A 21,825-nucleotide genomic window follows, 5' to 3' on the forward strand; every position below is an offset into this window, starting at 1 on the left:
ACTCACAGAAGCATGGGTTTATTTTTATAACGAAAGAGTACTGTTAAAATTTGTTATTAATATATGTGCTTAGTAGGTAGACTTTTGTCTCAGTTTCTAGTTTGTACATGATCCAAGTTATGACAGTTATGACATCTATTTGCTCATGAATAAATAGAATCCCATTTTATTCTTCTTTCATAAGTGAAACTTAGTCACTGTCTGAATTAAGCACTTAATTAAAATAAAACTTAGTTCAAAATAATTTATACAAGTTTACAATTACAGACAATGTTTGTCAATAGATTAATAATTTTTTTTCTAGAGTCATCTACCATAGGCTATGAATCATATGCAACTAGTGTGAAAATAGTTGGAGTGAAGCTAGAAGCTGAAATATTCTACATTTTTTGAGAATTGCAACCAAAATTTCAGTAGGCAAAAAATATGGAAAATTATAAATGAGTTAGTTTTCGTGAAAATTAAACGATAAGTATTTTTAAAACTAAATTTTTAAACTTTTATATATTATAGTTCGGTCAACTATAAATTATCAATAAAAGAAGTTAGTGATACATATACTTAATGCAAATTAGGCATTTATGATTTCAACTTGATACTTTTAGTAGTAATGGCTGTTTTTATTCATTTTCTATTTCTATACATGTTTAAAGTTTTAGGTAACTGATAGTATTTAATTTTACTAGTTTAAGTACTTGAAATTTTAGGACCTCCTCTTTGTTAAAAGAGAATTTACACTTTTTGTTAGACCAAATGCTATTTATAAAAATTATCCTAATTGTTTTTATTACTTATATATGGTTATATTTCCTTGAAATAATATTGAAGTAATTGTCTAAAAGTTAAAAAAAAATTATCATTTGTTGGTATATTTTTGTGTTTTTATGATCTAAGTTATTAATTACTATTAAAAAACTAAAATATGTAGCTAGTGGTTTGGAGAACGTTATTGAAGACATAAATTGAATAAATAAGGCTTTTAATATGAACAGTTTGACCTCAAATTTCTGATTATTCTTTAGAAAAAATTAATGAATATTAGTTTTCTAGATATTTCAAAAAATAAACTTTTTTTGATTTAAATTAAAAATGTTTTACTCTATATCAGAGTTTCCCAAACTTTTTTACAAATGGCCTTCTTCAAAGAAATAAAAAATCCATGGCCCCATTAAAAAGATTTTATTACTCAAATATTACTGTAAAAATCACCTAAGACCTTTTTTTTGCTTTTCATCTGCAAATCGAGAATATCCAGTGTAAGTTTTAAATTATGGCCTAATGCCCCCTGTGGCTCCTTTACTGCTCATGCCCCACTCTTACCCCTTTGATGCTTGTGGCCACCTGAGTATCTATCATGGCCCCAAAAGGGGCCACTTGGCCCACTTTGAAAAAACCCTGCTCTATATTATTATTCTGTGTATCAAATTATCTTATATACTATTTTTATATATTCTATTAGATATAGCCCGCAGTCTGTATGTTGCCCATACACTAAAAAGAAATTTCATATACTTTGCTTTTGAAAACAAAGTAATAGTAATGCTGTTCATCTTTATATGAATATAACAACTTTTATATAACTCTACTTAAAAATAATTTAAGGACTATATTTTTTTTTTATAATTTAGCTTTAATACTAATCCTAAGTTTTGTTACATAAATTCTTGGAACCTTCCGTGGTCTTAAAAATATTATACTGTATTTAATATGTTTAGTTCATAATCTTAGCCTATTAGGAGGGTCATAATTAATTTATACACTAAGTGACTCAGTTAGTAAAATATTAAATATGCTTCTGTTGAATTGCTTCTGTTAAATAAAGCTATTGTAAAAGATTCATGGTTATTGTCTCAAAATTTGTTTATTGACACAATTGTCACACACTCAGACTACCAAGACTATCTGAAAATTGCAGAAAAACTCACGCTAACTTATTGAAAATGTTTAATATGACTCTGATTTCTTTAAATTTATTGTAAAACTTAAGCAAATTAGTTTTGTTTTTTACTAACTATCAGGCTAGTTTTTATTATTTTAAAACTAAATTTTTATGAGAATAAGGTATTTCTTTTTATGTAATTAACTTTTTTGTTAATGATATAATTTTAAGTATTCAAGCTTAATTAACAGTTCTTTTTTAGCTTTTGAGTCTTACATAAAAATAAAAATCACAAACTCCTAACAGTTTAATTTAACTCAAGCTTTTTTTTTTGCCTCAGAGAATGAATATAAAACAGAAAACCAAAAAGTGCTATTTTTATAGCCGAGTTACAATATATCCTACTAGTTTTTTATAAGTTTACCTTGAATGCTTTTTCATACATAAATTTATGGGCATAGGGGGGGGAAACACCCTTTTTTAGTTTTTGATTTTATTTTAAAAAATTATTTTACAATTGAAGTTTAAATAAATAGTTTCTTTAAATGTTTAAAAAAATATTGCCATTTATATGTCTTGGTTGGTTTATTACGTTTAAAAGCTAAATACATAATGTTAAAAAAGTCTATTTTAAACTTATAATCAAACTAAATTGTGGCCATAGGGGGGTGTTTCAACAAATAAAAAAATCTTTGTCTTTTATTTAAAATCTTCAAGTACAAACTACAAGCAATTTTTTATAGAATTCAAAGATATCTGTTAAATTTTAGATATTTTATTTTTGTAAAAAGTTTATGATACAAATGTATGGACCGCAAATTTTTTGGAGTCAATTTTCTTAGAAAATTAAAACAACACTAAAAATCTATCTCCTCCTTCATTTTTTAAGCAATCTTCTTCATGTTTTTTAGAAGGTTCCTTATATTATTATAAAAAACATACGTTATTAGTTTTAGTAAATTAAAAATTAAAATAAGTTGTTTAAAGTTTTTTTTGTTATTGTATAAAGGTGAGAATATATAAGTTAAAAGAAGATTGCTTGAAAAATGTATGAGATAGAATTTAAACAAAATAGTCATTTTTTGCTGTTTTAGTTTTCCCTCCTCATAAGGAGCCTATTATGCGGCCCAACTTTGACTGGTCATATCTCAAAAAACTAATTTGAATTTTTAAAGAATGGTAAAAAGCAACTTTAAGTTTAGTAATAACCCAATAATATAGGATCAACTTGTAAAAAACATGGCCTATCCACTATGGCCTTAATACTGTTTAGTAACATAAAATTTACATTAGAAGCCCTACTAGTAAAAATTTATGCACAAAGCTTTTTAAAGTAGATTTTAAAAAATTATAAATGATCTCTATTTTATTTATAGAAAAGCAATGAAAATAACAAGTAGACAAATTGTCACGCCTTTTAAGAATTGCACTTCATATAAAAATGTTACATGTACAATTCAAAATAAAATATACAAACCATTTTTAACTAAAATTTTCCAATTTTCCAAATAATATATGAGCTTTACAAGTATTATATACATTTAGCAGTGAAAAAATAACGTTTATACTTTTTTAAATCCTTATTATTTCACAGCCTAACAAATAGCACTGTTTAAAACAATATAGGGTAAAATACAAACATTTAAAAAAAAACTTTTAGAACAATAAATCAACACTGCCAAGAATTGTCTAGTAATTTAAATCTTGAAATTGCCAAAAAAATAAAAACTGTTTTAACTCATCTCATACATTGTAGAAATACAATAAAGCTGAGTAAAACAGTCACAGGTCAAATTGCAGTTGGAGAAACATCTATTGAAGTTTATATATTCTTTCATCTACGCTTTGCAGGAGGGTGGCAAAGTGCTTCTTCCTGATGCTCATCATGTCTGGATCAATGTTCAGCTTGTCAGGAATGTCAGGGTGTTCTTCCACCAGCTGAAGCGCAAACTCAATGCAGAACAACCCGCAGCTGGTCCCATCCTTCTGCAGGTCGTGCTCAATGCACTCAATTGACCAATCAAAATCCTCAAAGTTCCAACCGGTTGGTTCAGGGTCGCAAGAGTGCACATCTCTGGACTTTTTTCCAGCGTAAATGATTGGCTTATTTTCTGGACCCTTTCCTTTGTCATCTTCTTGTTTTTTGTGGTTGATCTCAGTAAACCACTGAAGCAGATTATTACCAAGGGTTAACTGGCGCTCTCTGTTTTCACTGGCCAAGGAGTCAATGATGTAAATTGTCCTTGTAGCCTTGCAAAGCATGAACAATATCCAGTGATGCACGTCTTCGCTCAAACTGAGGTTGTACACGCCCATCACCCGCTCCTTGTCCTCTTCAAATTTTGGAATACCTTCCCTGGTGACACTAATCAACTCAGTTGTGGATGTCTCAATGTAGTGCACGGGAGTGTCCTTGCACTTAAATTTGATGATTATCAAGTCCAACACGTTGCCTATGAGTAATGAGTAACTTGTCTTGGATGGCTAGGCTCATTAAGTCCAAGCCATTGAACGTGTAGGCGCTCTCTTCTGCCGCCCTGCACTGGATCATGACCTCCTGTGCAAATAGCCTGTCTTGGTTTTGGTTGAAGAGGTTGTACCACTTCAATTTGAGGTTGTATGGGAGGTGCTGATTGTATACAACACATTCAAGCAGCTTTTGAATGTGCCAGTTTCTTAACATCTGCCAGTGAGCCATTTGTTGCCTATGTTGTTCCTCTAAAGCGAGTTTCTTCTCTTCCTCTAAGACAGCAAGTTCCCATTCTTCATCCTCATCTGAGTCAATGGAGACTTCATCTGCTTCATACTGAACTGGGTGAACTTCATCATGCTTTTTTTCAGCAACTTCAGCTTGGTTGGCTTCCTTGTTGGCTAAATCCTGTTCACCTTTTTCTTCAGAATTGTTGATTGGTTTGATAGTCATTGTTATGAAATTACTGTAACTATTGGTCTGAAGATCTGTAATTTTAAATATGTTTATGTATCATTTTAAGAGCCCTTACTTCGTTATTAGTCGTGATTAGGTTAAAATTGTTTGACCATTTGTTTTAGGTTCTATTCATGTTCATGAAAAATTTTGCTAATTTTGCAAAAAATGAAACCATTTTGTTGTAATATTGTAGTGTAACTGCAAGTATAAAAATAAATAATCATAGTTTTTAATTTATACCTCAGCAAGCAACATAACATGACATAATAGGGGATTAGAACAATACAGTCTACAACAGGGTTTCCCAAAGTGGGTTAAGTGGCCCCCTTGGGGACCATAAGGTTATAACTTGAAACTTATACTAAATATTTTGAAGTTGATAGTGAAGAACTAATTAAAAGGTCTTAAGCGTTTTTAATAACATTTTTTTGAGAAATCTTGTTGGAGGAGATCAAGCTTTTTTGTTTTTTTAAGGCGGTCTTTTGAAAAAAAGTTTGAAAAGCCTGGTTTGCAACTACACATCATCTGTTGCAGTTTTTTTAATTTCAAATATACAATTTGTGCACAAATTGCTATAGCGTTTAAATCGGATGATTTGACAACAAATTCATGAGGTATTTTTGCTACACCCTACCTTATAATGACTTAAAACAACACCCTTGCTACCATAAGTTTTTAACATGATTAAAACTTGTATTCACTTATGAGAAATAATAGTTCAACTTTTTTAAGCTCAATAAACTGAAAACTTAAATTAAGGGCATAGGGGAGATCCAACTATATTTTTAACTAAAAATAACTCTAGCCTCTATCTTAGTTTAAGTACAAATTACAAGCCAGTTTTTAAGGAATTAAAAAATCTTAACAAACTTTTAATATATTGTAATTTTTTTAAAAAGCTTTTGATACAAACAAAATGGTCCACAAGTTTTTGGGTTCAATTTTCTTGGAAAATTAAAAAAATACTAAAAATCTATCTTCTCCTTCATTTTTTAAGCTAATCACCTCAAACTGCTGGGAAATATTCATTTTTTAGTTTTCATTTTTTAGTTTAAAATATATTTAATATGCAATTATAAAAATATTAATTTTTAGATAATGAAATACAAAACAAATAAGTGATTTTTTAATAAAAGTTTTGTTTTTTAGATTTAATAATGGACTTTCTGTGAAAGTTTGAAGAAGATTGCTTAAGTAACAAAGGAGAAAATAGATTTTTAATAGATTTTTTTTTTGTTTTTTGTTTGCCCTTTTATTAGGAACCTATTGAGGTCACATACTTTGATTGCTTATATCTCAAAAATTACTTTAAATTTTTTCAAACATTAAAAATGCCTGATAGCTCAGATTAAACACTATTAAATAAGATCAACTTGTAGAAATCAAGGTGGACCCCCTAATATGCCCTTAAATAAGTAAAACTCATTCAAGGCCATATAAAGTGGTTTAGATACACAAAAAATCCTTTCAAGCAAAACATATTTCATTCAGTGGCCTTAAGTTATACAATTACTTTGAGTAAAATGTAGTGCTGGTGATTGAAGTTTAGGAGAACATATGTTACTAGTCTTTTACTCTTAATACCATTGTTTATTTATCTTTTACTTAAGTTTGTTTAACTTTAAGTAGATAGGAGATAGTAAATAAAAATGAGCAGAATTGTAAAAAAAAATATTAAGGGTATAGGGGGAATCCGACATTTTTTTGCTAAAATTAACATTACATCTTATATGAAAGCTTGAAGTACAAGCTGCAAGTCAGTTTTTATAGTACAGAATAATCTTATTTAACTTTTAAGATATTGTAATTTTTATAAAAAGTTTCTGATACAAATATATGGACCGCAAACTTTTTGGGTTCAATTTTCTTGGAAATTTAAAAATTTTCTAAAAATATTTCTTTTCCTTCATTTTTTGAGCTTAAGACCTCAAATTTTCAGGAAACATTCCTTTTATAGTTTAAAAGACTTTGAATGTTGGATTTTAGAACATTAAAAAATATATATTTTAGATAAAAAAAAACAACTGATTCTTTTTAATAATAAAACAATTTTTTAAAATTAAAGAAAATCCTGCATTCAATTTTTTTAATTTGATAATAGACTATCTGTGAAAATTCGAAGATTACTTAAAAAATGAAGGAGGAGATAGATTTTTAGTGAAATGGTCTTTTTTGGCGTTTTTAGTTTGTGCCTTCCATTAGGAACCTATTGAGGTCACCAACTTTGATCGCTCATAGCTCAAAAATTACTTTGAATTTTTTAAGCGGTTAAAAATGTCTGATAGCTCAGATAAAACTCTATAAAATAAGATAAACTAGTAAAAATCAAGCTGGACCCTCTATGCCCAAAAGTTATATATAAAATACAGCACTTAAAGTAATAGAACTAGTTAATGACTTCACCTAAAAATACTTACTAATAGCATTAGTAATAGTAACAACTTATTGAGAAACTTTGGTATGTGGTATTGGTAGTGGAAACCCTGGGTTAAACAATTTTTTAGTGAAAATTATAAGCTTTCTAGAAACTTTTTTTTCTTTTTACAGATCAAACGAAAGCTAAGGGATACAGTCTAAAACCTCCTCCGTCAGCTAAATTGCAACTTTACTACCAAAAGTTTTACAAACTGTAAGTTTAGCATATACATTGCTATACAACTATACATTGCTATTTACTAAACCAGGTACTGACTTCATAAATTTACTTTATACTCTGCTATATTCATGATATTTACTCTGGGCATTCAGACTTTTTGATTCAAAGAGTGGCAACCCTGAATAAATATAAAAATGATATTTTACAATACTTTTGCTTGAGCAATATTTTTTTTTGGTATGTGGTATTGTAAAATATAACTTTACTTCTATATTTGTTCATGGTTGACATTTTTTGAGTCAAGAAAAGCTGGCCTAAGTGACTAAAAAACAAGCCTGTGACTTTTAAAAATTGTAATATAGCCAAAAAATAAAAATATGACTGTTAATCAAACATACTACCAAATAAATAGCAAAAATTATAAAGAGAACTCAATATTTTGAAAAAAAAAAGATTTTATGTCAAAAAAATTAGCCTGACATTAAAAAAAAACATCAAAACCAGCTTGAATTTTGTAACAGAAAGTCAAACTTGAGTTTTTCAAAAAAGTTCAAAATGCTTAAGTTTTAATTTTTTTAAACTGGTCTGAGTTATCTTGAGCAGCTTGAGTGTATGAACGTACAACCCTGTTTACTGATATTTAAATATATTAAAGTATTTTTAGAAGTTTTCTTATTACAAGTATAAAAGACAAAACTTGAATTTAGTATTTATTAAATCATGTGTTTCAGCAAAAAATTAAACTAATATGACATAAATTTCCAGAAACATTCTCAACAATAGGTTTTGAAGTTGAGTAGATAGTTGTTATATAAAATAAATATACTAAATCTTGAAATAAAAATGAATTTTTTTTTATACAGACTTTCTATTATTATTTTTTTATTATTTCTATATACTTTTTATAAACTATTTTGTACAATTCTAATGTCAGAGTTGCCAATTAATTTTAAAAAATTCTGTGTGGGAAAAAAAATGTTTTTTTTTAATTCAATATTTTTAAAAAGTGCAATTATCCACAAGGATACAGAATACTGCTAGCTGCTGTACAGATAAGTAAAGGGCATTTTTATTTGTTCTGTCTACTTGTGGCTTATTCTAATGTTTTCTAAACTGTTACTGGTAGTGTGTACAGAAATTATTTTTATATTACAAATTATGAATCTTGATAATTAAAATTGTATCTTTGATTGAAAATTATCATGCAACATTAAAAAAGTGAAATAAAAGGTTTTCTTGTGTTTTTAAATGCCACTCTTAGTGGCAAAGAACCCAGCTTTAATGAGCAAAAATAGTATGAGCTACATCAAGCTAGTTTTGGGTGGCCTTAGTTTGAATCACAATTTACAACAATGAGCTAAAACTATTAGAAAACTTGAAACTTATTTTAAGTATATAATTTACCTAAATATTGACAATAGTGTTTAATTACAACATGATTATAAGAAAAAAAGATAAAGGTCACAAACACTATCAAAACTGAACTGAATTTTTCATAAAACTTAAAAATATTCTGAGATGGTTTGAGTCAGCCTGAGTGTTTTCAAAATTCCCAAACAAGTCAGAGTCACCTTTTAGCAGTAAACATATAAAAAAATTTCTCTCTTCCATTTGTTTTTTCTAAAACTGAGATTTTCTACAGGTTTCTATATTTTACTAGTGCAGAGGGAACATACTAAAAGTGTGAATACAAATCATAATACTTAATTGGGAAAAAATTCAGTCTGAGTGACGAAAAACTAGACTAAGAAAACAAATTTTAAGGGAAATTAAAAAAAAAAAAAAGTAGGAGCAAATAACTAAAAGAATAATTTTAAGGGCATAGGGGTAGGGTTAGGACATTTTTTACAAATTTCAACAGCTGTTCTATGATCAAAGTTATTAGTAAACTTTGTATAAATTAATTATAGCTTTTTTTAGAACTAAAAATAATAAAATTTGTGATATATTACTTTTCACTAAAAGTTTTTGATACAAATGTGTAATTTTTTCATCTTCAGTTTTCTTGATTTTTATAAATTCACCAATCTATCTAATATATTAGATATTTATCTATCTTATACCTTTTGATTGCTGGGCTAGATACCTTAAATTTTCAGGAAAGATTCTTTATATAATTTAAAAGAACTGACAAGTTTAATTTTCAAAAATTTTAAAATCATACATCAACTAAATAATATTTTTTTTTTTTTGAAAATATGTACCTAATTTTAAAGTGAAACATGATGCAAGACAAACCTAAGCGTTTAAATGCAATTTAACTCTTTTTACACATAAAATGAACGTTTTGGGTTTTTCATTATCAGGGCTGGTATAATACCAGGGACTAAAATGTTCTTAATGCAAAAAAAGGTTTTCTAAAACTTTTATTATTTATCAAAAATAAAGCATGAACATTTTTTAGATTATCCAAAATTTAAATAAATTTAGGTCTTTTTTGGAATAGTTATAGAATTTTCATAATGTTTGATTTAATAGACATCATTGTGCTTCAATTTTATATCTTGTAAAACAAAATAATTATTCTTATGAATTTTACATTTAATTTTTTCCTCTAAAACTATAATTTAAAAAAAATCAATTTTAAAATAAAACCAATTTTTTTATAGTTATTTTATGTTTTATTTGTTGAATTATAAATGATTTAATGTATACTTTTGAAATATTAGTTGCACTGTTTTGTAAACATTCAGTATTCAACATTCTTTTTAGTATCAAATTAAAGCCATATTCGAACAAACTATTCTAACTTTTTAGGAAAATTGTATTTGTATTATAAACTTATAGATAAATATTTTACAACCAGTAATATAAAATTGTATTAAGTAAGTTCAACTTAATATAAAAATATGTAAATTAAGTTACACAAGCAGATTCCAACATTTTTTCTTGCAACTTATTTCTGTCAAATAGTTTCTAGTTTGTTTAATGTTGTATTGTAAATTTATCGTATTTGTATCGTAAAATTAATTGTTTTATGTTTCTTTTTATCCTTTTCATGTTATTAAAGATTAAACTTTTAAATTAAAAACAACTAAAATAAAAGTTTGAGTTTTTGCTGTCATGGTCAAAAAAATCCTTATTATTTTTTTAACTACAACAAACTAAAACCTAATTTATTTAATAAATAAAACTGTAACTTGATAAGTAGTTCTACCGAATAAACAAGTACTTCATTAATTTTAATTTATTTATCACAAGAGCTTTTGTATAGTAACAAACTTTAAAACTCATGAACCACAAGATGATTTAAATAAAAAAAATCTGGGATTTGTAAAAGATTATTTGAGCTAAGAGTATTATAAAAATTAATGTTCTTATAAAAAAATAAAAATGTACTAAGTGACATAAATAAGTTTATTGTTCTTATAATTGACCAAAACTCTATTTTAAAACCTATTCGTAGAAAAAAAAGAGACTTATTTGAATTTTAAGTTATATCTAAATATTTTTAAGATAATATAATCTATGTATATATTACTATTGGATAAATTTTGTTCATAACTTCTCATTGTTCTCTAAATTAAGTTTTAATATTTATTCTTTAAAACTTAAATCGAGTTTAAAAGCATTGTGTAAAATGCAAATAATTATTATTTCGTAACTGTTGTTTAATAGATAAACAACCAGTTTTAATTTGAATTTAATTTAAGTAGAAGTACCCATGTGGTGTTTGTTTTTGTCAAAAAAAAATTTTTTTTTTTCCAAATTCTTAAAATCTAAACATTTTTACTGTACCATTTATTAAATTCATAAATAAAAATATTTGTTTAGTAGAGTTAAGTAATATTTATGTACAACTATGGTGTTAAACATTTTTTACTAAATACTATTCATTATTAAAGTAGTTAAGTTAAATTTTAATTTAATTTGTTGTATCATGCTAATAAAAAAGTCTTTAAGTAGTTCAATAAATAAAACCTAATTTTATCCATTTAAAATTGCAAATACAGTTTATACAAATATGTTAACAAATATACGAGTAAGCTTAAATGATATATATAAATTTTAAAGTAGCCATAGCAGGGCAGTAAGTTTTAAATTACTGTTGTTAATTTTTGATCACATTTAAATTTAGTAGAGTTTGTAAAATATGGAGATAAATTTCAAATGAAAAAACACCAGTTTTATAAACAAAATCACTTGAAACAAAAGTGAAAGTTATAAGTTTAATCTTGAAGTAGCTCAATAAATAAAATCTAACTTTTATCCATGTAAAGTTTCACATACAGTTTATACAAAATGATTACAAATATACGAGTAGGCTTGAAACAAATCTATAAAGTTAAAAGTAGCCATAGCATAAACTTTTAAATATGTTGTTAATTTTTGATCACATTTAAATTTTGTAGAGATTGTAGAATATAGAGACAACTTTCAAATGAAAAAAACATCAGTTTTATAAACAAAATGACTTGAAACAAAAGTGAAAGTTAAAAATTAGAAGACTAATATAGCATTGAGACAAACTTTTCTTAGATAAAAGTTTAGATTAAATAATATTAGACGTGCTAATTTTAAACTTTATCAAATATTTTTTACAGGATGTAAAAGGAGCAATAACTTGAATGTCAAATTGAGATCGAATGACGTGTTTCTATTTCGTGCAAATTTTACCTATTTCGCGCCAAATTTTACAGCAAATTGTTCTGGACTGTAGTAAGATCTATCTAAATTCCACTATTTAACTTGAAATAGCTACACTACATCAAATAAAATATAGGTAATTTTTGAAAATATTCACTTTTGAAATTTGCTTTAACTGTTTTGTAATGATACAGGTTACTTAAACTTCAAAGCAGTTTAAGTCTTTTGAGTAGGAAGTTTTGAATTATTTTAAATATTTTGCACAAATTTAAAATTTCATATAACTTTTTACTGGTTCAAGTATTATCCACTTTAACCTTTTTTATTACTCAGATTTAATATGGCAGAGCGACATGCACAAGTTTGATGTCATTCTTGAAATCAAACAAAGAATTGCTGTTTTGCGCCAAATGTTGCTACAAACGTCTTTGGACTTAAAAAAGACCTTTCAAACTTTCACAATTCAAACGCAGTAGCTATATTGCAGTAAACAAGGGATATAAAATTTCCACAATTTTAAAATGTGCACTTTCACATCAAACTTTCTACTCGAGCTAACTTTTTTTTTTTTTGTTGTTGTCGCTAATTTAAAGTTAGAAGGTTTTTTTTTTGTCTTTTTAGTAAAATTATATTAAATTGTTTTGAATTTTTTACCTGCACTTCATATTTTCATAAAGTTTTGAAGGTTAAAAGTTCTTTTTTTTTAATGTTGATTTTCCTTAATTATTCAAAATTAAAAGTATTAGTTATTAGATTTATATATTTTGGTACAATTCACCATTTCAAAATTTTCTACAATTGTAATAGGTTGAAATTGTATTTAGGAGATGATTTTTGTAATAGTGTTTTATCAACAAATTTTGAATTAAATTTATAGCTTAGATTATTTAGCTGATTATTAAACTATTTCGTACTTGTTTAGAGTTTGTATGAAGTAATTCAAAGTGCTTTTAATGATAAATTTTAAGTATTAAGTCAATTTAGATTTAAAGTTTTGAACAATTATTACTTTATTTTCTTCGTTATTAATAAGTAAGTTAGCAAGTAAAAACATAGAGTACCAAATTTAAGTTCTGTGAAAGTATAATATTTATTTTTTTAGATATAAAAACGTTGAAATATTGTAAGAATTGGTAAAAGTAACTAATTCACTTTTTGCATTTATCAATTAAGGCACATACATTTTTAATTAGTTTTGATCACTAATTAACTAGGTCTGTAACATTTAAGAACTAAGATTTGTCTTTTTTATTAGACATGAAGTCTTACAAGTTAACATTAAAAAGAAAAAAAAATGATATTGTTTGCTGGCCAGATTACAGTCATTAAAATTTTCGTTTACTTCAAACATTTATAAAATATTTTTACATTTCTATACGGTCGTTGTTTCAATATATATTTAATTGTGCTACTCTTTGGTTCACAATATATATATACGAGTCTTCTTGGCGATTCTTACGATAGGTATATTGTTTATGAAGGACTAGATTTTCATGATAAATATTGATTTTAAATTAACATGCCAGCAAAGTTTGATCTGCTTTTATAAATATACACAATAACTGTTCAACATCACAGAATGTCTTGTTAATTTCTGCTATCATATTTTTATATCGAAGTAATTCATCGGTTTGCCAAAAATATACATTTTAAAATCAACAAAATTTAAAGATTTTGTAATAAAAACTTACATTAGGCTCTTAATCTAATTATTACTCTTTATAAGTGGTCTAATATTGCCTAATTTATCATAATTAGATTTTAAATGATATTTTTATAGTGATTACTATAAATTTTTTGTAAATAAATGCGGCGCTGAATGATCTTTTTCTAAATGGTGCGGCCCGCGAGCAATTTTTCCTAAGAAAATAAGCCCGCAAGTTACATAAGGCTGCCGACTCCTGGTCTGGGTAAAAATTACACAATTAGATATTTCAAAATCGAAATTTACAGAAATTCGTGTCAAATTTTTATTTATGACGTATTTACTTAAAATTTAAAATCCTCATAAGCTGTTTTTTATTTCTTTCTAATTAAATAAAAAATAGTAAAATGCAAAACAAAAAATTGCAATTTATTGTTGCTTTTACCTGCACAATTTTACTTGGTGCAGGTAAGTTCGTTTACGATGCAAAAGTTTTTCAAAATGAAAACAAATCGACATACTGTAAGCTGCTAGGCTTTGTTGAAAGCCTTATAGAAGAGGAAGAAAAAACGAGTTTCCAATCTTTTATGGATGCCCTTTTCTACAAAAAAAGTTGCGAAGAAAAATCGTTGTATGTCTTGCTGCTCAAACTATTTAGTCAAACGACGGCGAAATTAATTCGATTTGTCGAAAACAAGGCTCACGATGACTCCATTAATGTGTTGGTTTTTTTACTTTTCTGTCTACAGAGTTTATACATGCTAAACAGTTTGTCGATAATCTTGGAAAACAAACTAAAAAATTTTTGCAAGTTGAAACAAAAAAGTTCAAACACATTACAACTCAGTGAAGCTCCAAACTTGAAAGTTGAACTTAAAAAAGACGGATTAGAGGAAGAATCTGTTTTAAATGTTAATTTGAATAAAGAAAATTCACCGAACTCGAAAACAAATCAGCAGACAAGTTTATCTTCAAAAACCAAAGTTATTCCTAAATCAAGTTTGCAAGGAAGTCAGTCCAAAGACAGAACACCTTCAACTATAGATGGTACTTTTAATACAAGTTTGCAAGTTCCTCCATTAGACCTCAGCAGTTTGAAACCAGGTCCTTCAGAAGAAATAGCATCAGCTGGAGAAACGCTAAACGAAGATTTTACAAACTTGCAAAAAAGTACGTCTGATTTGATAGTTCAAAAGCCGATATTAAAAGAGACGGAGCAAGATATTTTGTCCTCAACAAATACACAGGAAAAACTATTAGGATCAGAACAGGATACTTGTAAGAAATTGCAGAAAAATACTTTTGATTTTAAACCCACAGCTCTCGCTTCTAAAACCGAAGTTCTTTCTAACACAAGTCTAAAAGGAAACCAGTTGGAGCGCAAAATATCATCTTTAAGTACAAACAATAATTCTGATTTTAAAAGTTCGGCTCCCGTGTTAACTATACTTGATTCTTGTATTCCAAATTCTGCCAGCAGTTTGAAAGAAAATATTCTTTTAAAGTCCAAGAATCTTTTAAAAGTTCCTCCGGGATTCAAGGAAATTTCAGAGCAGACTTCTACCAGTTTCTCAACTGACACCTTCACAGATATGAAGAGCACTGATGGTTTTCGAACAAACCAAAATAAATCGTCTGTTCCACCCGGCTTTGAACCGATAATTAAAAATACTGACAAAATGACGACTGAAAGCAGGTCATTGAAAGATTCTCAAACAAAAAAATCAAACGCCCCTCCAGGTTTTGAGAACTTTGAACCAAAACCACTAAGTTTCACATCATCATCGTCTCAAACCAGTGTTGGGAGAAAAACGAAGTTTGGTGTACCTCCCGGGTTCGAGAAAATGAAATCTCCATCGGAACCGAAACTGAGGGAAATTTACTCCTGTATTTCGAAACAAAGTAGTCTGCTTAAAGTTCCGCCAGGCTTCAAGCCTTTACCTGACACATCAAAAGTAGATATGATTCAAAATGCGGAATTTATCAACAATGAAAGCAAAACTTCAAGTTTGTTTAAGCCAGTATTGTCTAAATATGCAGAACAGATAAACGATAATACCAAAACTGAATCATTGAACGTCCCACCCGGGTTTAAAACTATCAATAATTCTGTTTCAACAAGCTATGACAATTCAATCATAAAAGTTTCTCCACCAGGGTTCGAACCCATACCTAGTTCTGGTACCTTTTTCCCGGGATTAGAACAAACTCTGTTGAATGATTTCAGCTTAAAAACTTTGCCTGTAGCAAAACTTATGTCTGTTCCACCTGGATTCGAGTGCAAAGACCTGGCAAGAAATAAAAAAATAAATGATTTAACAGAAGCATCTTGTGTTGACCTCAATTACGAAGAAAAGAATACGAAAAGAAAAATATTACCACCACCCGATTTTAATGGAACTAAACATTTAGTCTCGAAACATACTAACTATCTTACCTTAAATGTACCACCTGGTTTTAAAAGCAGTGAACTGCCACAAAGCATTCCACAACCTGCAAACTTTCTAAGCAACAGCTGTAAACAAACAAAAACACCGCCTGGTTTCAAACCACATTTAAAGGTGCCTCCAGGTTTTCAACCTAAATCTAACGCTTGAGTACCAATCAATACTTTTGTGTATAACCCGCAGAAATCAAAATTTTGTTTTTAATCATAAAACAAAATTATGAAGAACTTTTCAACAAAAAGTTCTAGCAATCTAATCTCATCCAGTTGGTAGCAAGGTACAACAGGAAATCCAGAATATATAAAAATAAATTATAAAAACAATTTAATTAGAGCCAGAGGCGAGGCAACTGGCTAAACAAACTGCCTCTTATAAATAATAAAATAAATATCCGGTATATTTTGTCTCATTTGTATAAATTAATTACTTTATTTTTTCCTAAGAAATAAATAAATATGAATAGTCTTAAATATCTTTTTTTTACTACTTATTGAAAATATTCACTTCTATTTTATTAAAATACTTAACTATGTTAAAGTACAGTTTACAAACTAGCATTTTAGGTAAATTAATATTGCAATGTTTAGCTTTTTAAAGTTATTTAACTAACCAAACTAGTTTTAACAGTTGCTTGGCTTTTAACATGCTCATCATTTAAACTTACTCAAGTCTTTTTTTATTTTAAAAACTTTTTAACATTATCAGCTGTAAACTTTTACGCTTAAAATAATGAAAATATTTAAACCAGTGAATTTTCATTAAAGTATTTAGAAAAATAAAACCTTATTCGTAATAGTTCAAACTTAAAAAAAAAATTTTTTTAAGTAGATATTTTTAAGATAAAACTGAAAATTTTACACTTATTTAGAAATTTAACTTTATGTAATATCATAAACTTAGTTTTAGCTACATAAGTTATATAAAGCCCGAAAGATTATTTCAGTGAGTACATTGTAGTTATTGTGATTAGTAAAAACTTTTAAGTAGTGCTAAACTTTTAGGGCAAAAATTGGCCCAGCAGGCAGAAATCAGTAGTTTGTGTCATATTTTAAACTTGTGTAGTACTATCAAAACTAAGCATTTATACAAAAAATAATTCTAAATGTGCTCTATTTTATGTGTAGGTAGCAGTAGGATCCTTTTTAAGTTAATTCTAATGTAATATTTTATTTACAACCCAACCTAACCACTTAGTTAAACAGTCTACAATTTGTGTAGTATGTTTATGAGTCTTGCTATAATTTTAGTAGTGCTTCACTCCTTGTTAGCCAAGATATCGAATATAATCATAACCGGGAACTAGCGACACTTATCAAAAAAATATTTGTTATAAAGATACACGCATATCTATTATTTTATAGGCATAGCAAAATATGTTTTCAGGTTAGTTGTAAATTAAATCATGCTTTATTATTTATAGCTATCGTTTTGAAATTAGTCACTGTTAAAAGAATTAGTACAATAAACCGCGTTTTGTAGATCTTAAAAGCTTAAGGGGATCATAAGTTTTATTTAATACAAATAATATTAATGTAAAATGTTCCAACATGACTTTATTTTAACTTGTATATTAGTTTTGTTTTAACTTACTGTTTAATGTAAAAGTGTGAAGCATTTTCTGTCGATTTATTTTTTTTCTATTATCCTATTTGTTTTTAAACTTTTAATTAAATAGTTAAGTAAAAAACGTAATTAACTAATTATTTTATAACAGGTGAAAGTAGACTCCGTTAAGCAGGAATTTGAAAAACAAGATGAACTGAAGAAATATGCATTGAGGGCTGTTTATGCTTTACTGCAAATTCAACAAGTTAAAAAAATCACAACAAATCCAAGATTTCCTCACACAAGTTTGTTATACTTACATATTATTTTATGTTATAAAGTAGTTTTCTTTATAAGTTTAAACTAGTTTAGTTCATTTATAATATCACGATGTCACAAAAAATTAAGAGTCTTCACCTAAAACTTAACTCTTGTTATTTTTGTCAGTATTTATTTCGGCCATCATCAACAAAGTTAAGATGTTTTATGCCATCAATAATAAACAATGAACTTCACCGCACGACCAACAACAACAGCATCCGAGACAACATCCAAAATAAAACGTTTTTTTTTTTTTTGATTTTTGTTTAATGGTTGTTATTGAAATTTGTTTAAATTATTGACAACTTTATAAGTCTTATAAATAACTTTAATTGTATCTTTTCTTATTACTTAAAGAAACCCTTTACCATCTTGTTTAAAAACTTCGTACAAAGTTTTAGTAATTCATAATTTGTTATTTTATAGTAAAGTTTTTTATTTTAAAATAGTTAAAACAAATATAAATCTTAAACAACAGTTATTTCTTATAATTAACAACTTCTATCACAGATAAAACCAAATTCTGATCTTCAAAAAGTGTTAGATTCGATACATAAAGACGCTACTCAAGTAAACAATCAGATAAAAGTTGAGTCAATGGACCTATCTTGATTAGTTTTAAAAAAAAAATCATAAAAATTAACACTGTTTATGTTAAGTGTTACTTTGTGATTAGGAAAACATACTTCTAGCTTGCATACTAATATATTGTTTTTAATTTTTAGATATAAATATTTAAATTATTTAAAGATTATTAAAAAAAAAATACTTTCAACAGTCATGAAGGTATTTAATTTAAATTTAAGTTTTTTATTATGACTTCTTTGATTAAAATAATCTTTTTTTAGTGAATTTTTTATGTTACATTATTAATTCCTTTATATTTTTTCGTTGCATAATTTTCTTTGTAGCACAAATACAATTTACTACAAAACTGAATTGTGTTATATGTTTTAATTAAAGTTTATATATATCTGAGTTTCAATATGTAAGTTTTGTTAAAACTCGATTACACAAGGTTTTTGAAGCTCTTAAATGTTGTTTATCTTAAACTTTCCTAAAAAAATCTAAAACCCTTATAGTATTCTAAATTTGTTCATGTGATAGTAGCATAATTTAAAAAAAAACAGCTTTTCTAAAGTAGAACTGAGATTAAAAATGTAAAAATACATAGAGCTTTAGTAGGGAATAACTAGCCTGGGTAGGATTAGTCACATGTAACAAATATAATTTAAAACTAGCATTCTTAACAAAATTTAGCAAATTAGTACTATTTGTTCGTATAACTTGTAATTATATGAATATAGAACAAATACTAAATGAAAATGAGTTGTAAACAAGGGGTAACTTAAAAAATCTAAGCTAAACATATACTGATCTTAAAAATAAAAGCAAAGTCTATCAACAACTTTTTATTAGTTGTATAAGACAACAAATATTTATATAGACAAAAAGTATATGATTTTATTAAGGAGCCAAAAGTACTTGGCAATATTCATTTCAGCAATTTTTTCACCAGTTTTATTTGTTTTAAAAGTAAAAAAAAATTATATCATTTATTTTATAAACGTAAGAATTAAGCCAAAAGAGATTTTAGCACTAGTTCTAAGTACATATGCAATTTGAAAAATAAAAGATCGATCGCAAAAACTAGCTTTTAGATCTTATTTAAGATTTACTGTGGAATTTTTTTAAATTTCATTTAGTATGATTTTTGTGTGGTTCTTAACAATACGTGTTTTTCTATTAATTACTTTGAAAAAAACAAAACTTTTATTTGATATATTCAAGGGTCGCTAAACCTGAACTTAATATTTCCAAGTCTTTTACTAATTAATAAAACCAATATTAAAACAAAACATAGTATTTTATGGTATTAAACTAAAAAATAAGCCAATTGCTTGAGGCAACTTGATTTAATAAATTTTTTAATAAGTTCTAATAAAACAGTATGCAATGATTTCTTAATAAGAATTAAAAACTTTGACTATTTATGATACTTTGATTATAATGTTATGTATAAATGTTTATCTTTACTCTTAGCTGCTCTCAAAGATATTCAGTTTGATATATTTTAGTTTTATCAAAGGCAAACTAGTATTTATCGAAGCCATTCTAGTTAGTATAAGTATACAATGAATCAATATAACAGTCTAAAAAGGATTCATTCAAACTTTTAGAATACTTATAAAAATATTTGATAGTTGCAATAAAAATGATTTTAAAACGCCTGTAGTTTTAAATACTCTTTCTAATCTTAAGTTTCATTGTTAGTAAGACAGTAAGTAAGTTTGTTGAACAAAAAAAAAGGCGCTCAAAAAAACTTTGCTCTAAGTAACTGGGAGCCCAAAACATACCTATTTTTTAAAAGTAATAAGTTTAGTCCTGTGGTAAAGACTTACAATTAAGACCTTAATTTAATAATTACTCATTACTAGTGCTTCTTCAATTGCTTATCTTATCACATTTTAGGTTTAAAACTTTATTTTCCTGTCTATTATTACAAGAAATTTAAAATAAATACATCCTGCGAGCAACTCTTTCTATAAAAATTGGCCCGCGACTTATAAAAGGCTGCATACCCTGGAGTAGCACACCGTGTTAAATTAACCGCAGTGTTAAGTTAAGAAGGATTTAAAATACCACTTCGAAGCTTGTTATTAAAACCAATTAAAGACACACTTAAACGCTGATATTACGTCACGATTCAAACCAACATTGCATTCTGTATCTATATATTTATATAGTTACTGTTTAACTGTTTATATAAAAATTTAATTTTTTTTGAACTAATATTTAGATTTAACTTATTAAATCAATTGACTCTAAAAAACATAAACATCTAAAGTACATAACTCTAAAAAATGAAAAAAACTAAACATCGTTCAAATATTATAAATTATATATTGTTTTGATGATATTTTGTTTTAAATCAAAGTTTTTAAAAGGCTAACGCTAATATCATAAAAAAGTAATTCTAATAAAATCAAGTTAGATTAAAGGCCTTAAATTGAATTATCGTACAAAATATTAATATAACTTGTTTTTAGCTGAAGCCTTACTTTGAATTATAAAAGTTCAAATTATCTAAAACTAACTCTTAAAACATATATAAACTTAAAACTAACAAAATACCAGGTATGTTCGTAAACTTGGAAGCACTTTTTTTAAATGCAAAATAAATAGAAATACATTCATCTAAACCATTTTATGAACAGTTACTAAAGTATAAATAACTGGTAGGCACAAAAATTTGATTAGCTTTTTGTATAAGTAATAAAAGCTTTTTTTAACTAAACATCAAAAAAGCCTTTATTATCTTATTAAAGAAACTTTCAATTATTTTTGAGTAAACTTTTATAAACTAGTTTTGTTAATTATAAGTTTCTAAAGCTTTTTTTTATTATAACTTAAAAGACTTAAGTTATTTTCATTTCTAAAATAATGACATCCATTTTGTAATTATTTTACTTGGAGTGTTTCTAAATTTAAGTTTAAATAAAAACAAGCTAAAAAAAATTTTTAATTAGTTGCTAACATTTTAATGCAAGTTTAACTATTAACAATTTAACTAAAATTTTAATTAAACCTTTAAAACTACTTTTACGTTTAATTCATATGTATATAGTAAAGTTTAAAAATCAACAATAACTTAACCTTGCTATTTGATAAGCTCTTAGACTGCTAATAAAAAGACTTTATATTCATAATTAATGTCTTAACTTATAAAAACTTTATTAAACAAAAGTAAGCTGTATAAAAAAACTAACTTTTTTCAAATACTTAATCATCTTATGTATGATTAAATTTAGTTTAAATTTAAATGGCTCGATACATTATTTAAAAAATCTATAAATGAATAAACATCTGTAAAAC

At 26.5% G+C, this 21,825-nt stretch overlaps 1 long non-coding RNA gene across 1 annotated transcript; it reads left to right on the forward strand.

Annotated features, from left to right (window-relative positions):
- LOC145836960 (uncharacterized) lies at positions 1-12,719 on the forward strand. Its single transcript, XR_014369892.1, has 4 exons — positions 1-444; positions 7,356-7,437; positions 11,949-12,127; positions 12,325-12,719. It is a non-coding gene; the product is annotated as an uncharacterized LOC145836960 (long non-coding RNA).
- The last annotated feature ends 9,106 nt before the right edge of the window (positions 12,720-21,825 follow it).

The sequence above is a fragment of the Thalia democratica genome, chromosome 5 (assembly GCF_965202585.1).
Source record: "Thalia democratica chromosome 5, ktThaDemo2.hap1.1, whole genome shotgun sequence".
In the NCBI taxonomy this organism is placed as follows: domain Eukaryota; kingdom Metazoa; phylum Chordata; class Thaliacea; order Salpida; family Salpidae; genus Thalia; species Thalia democratica.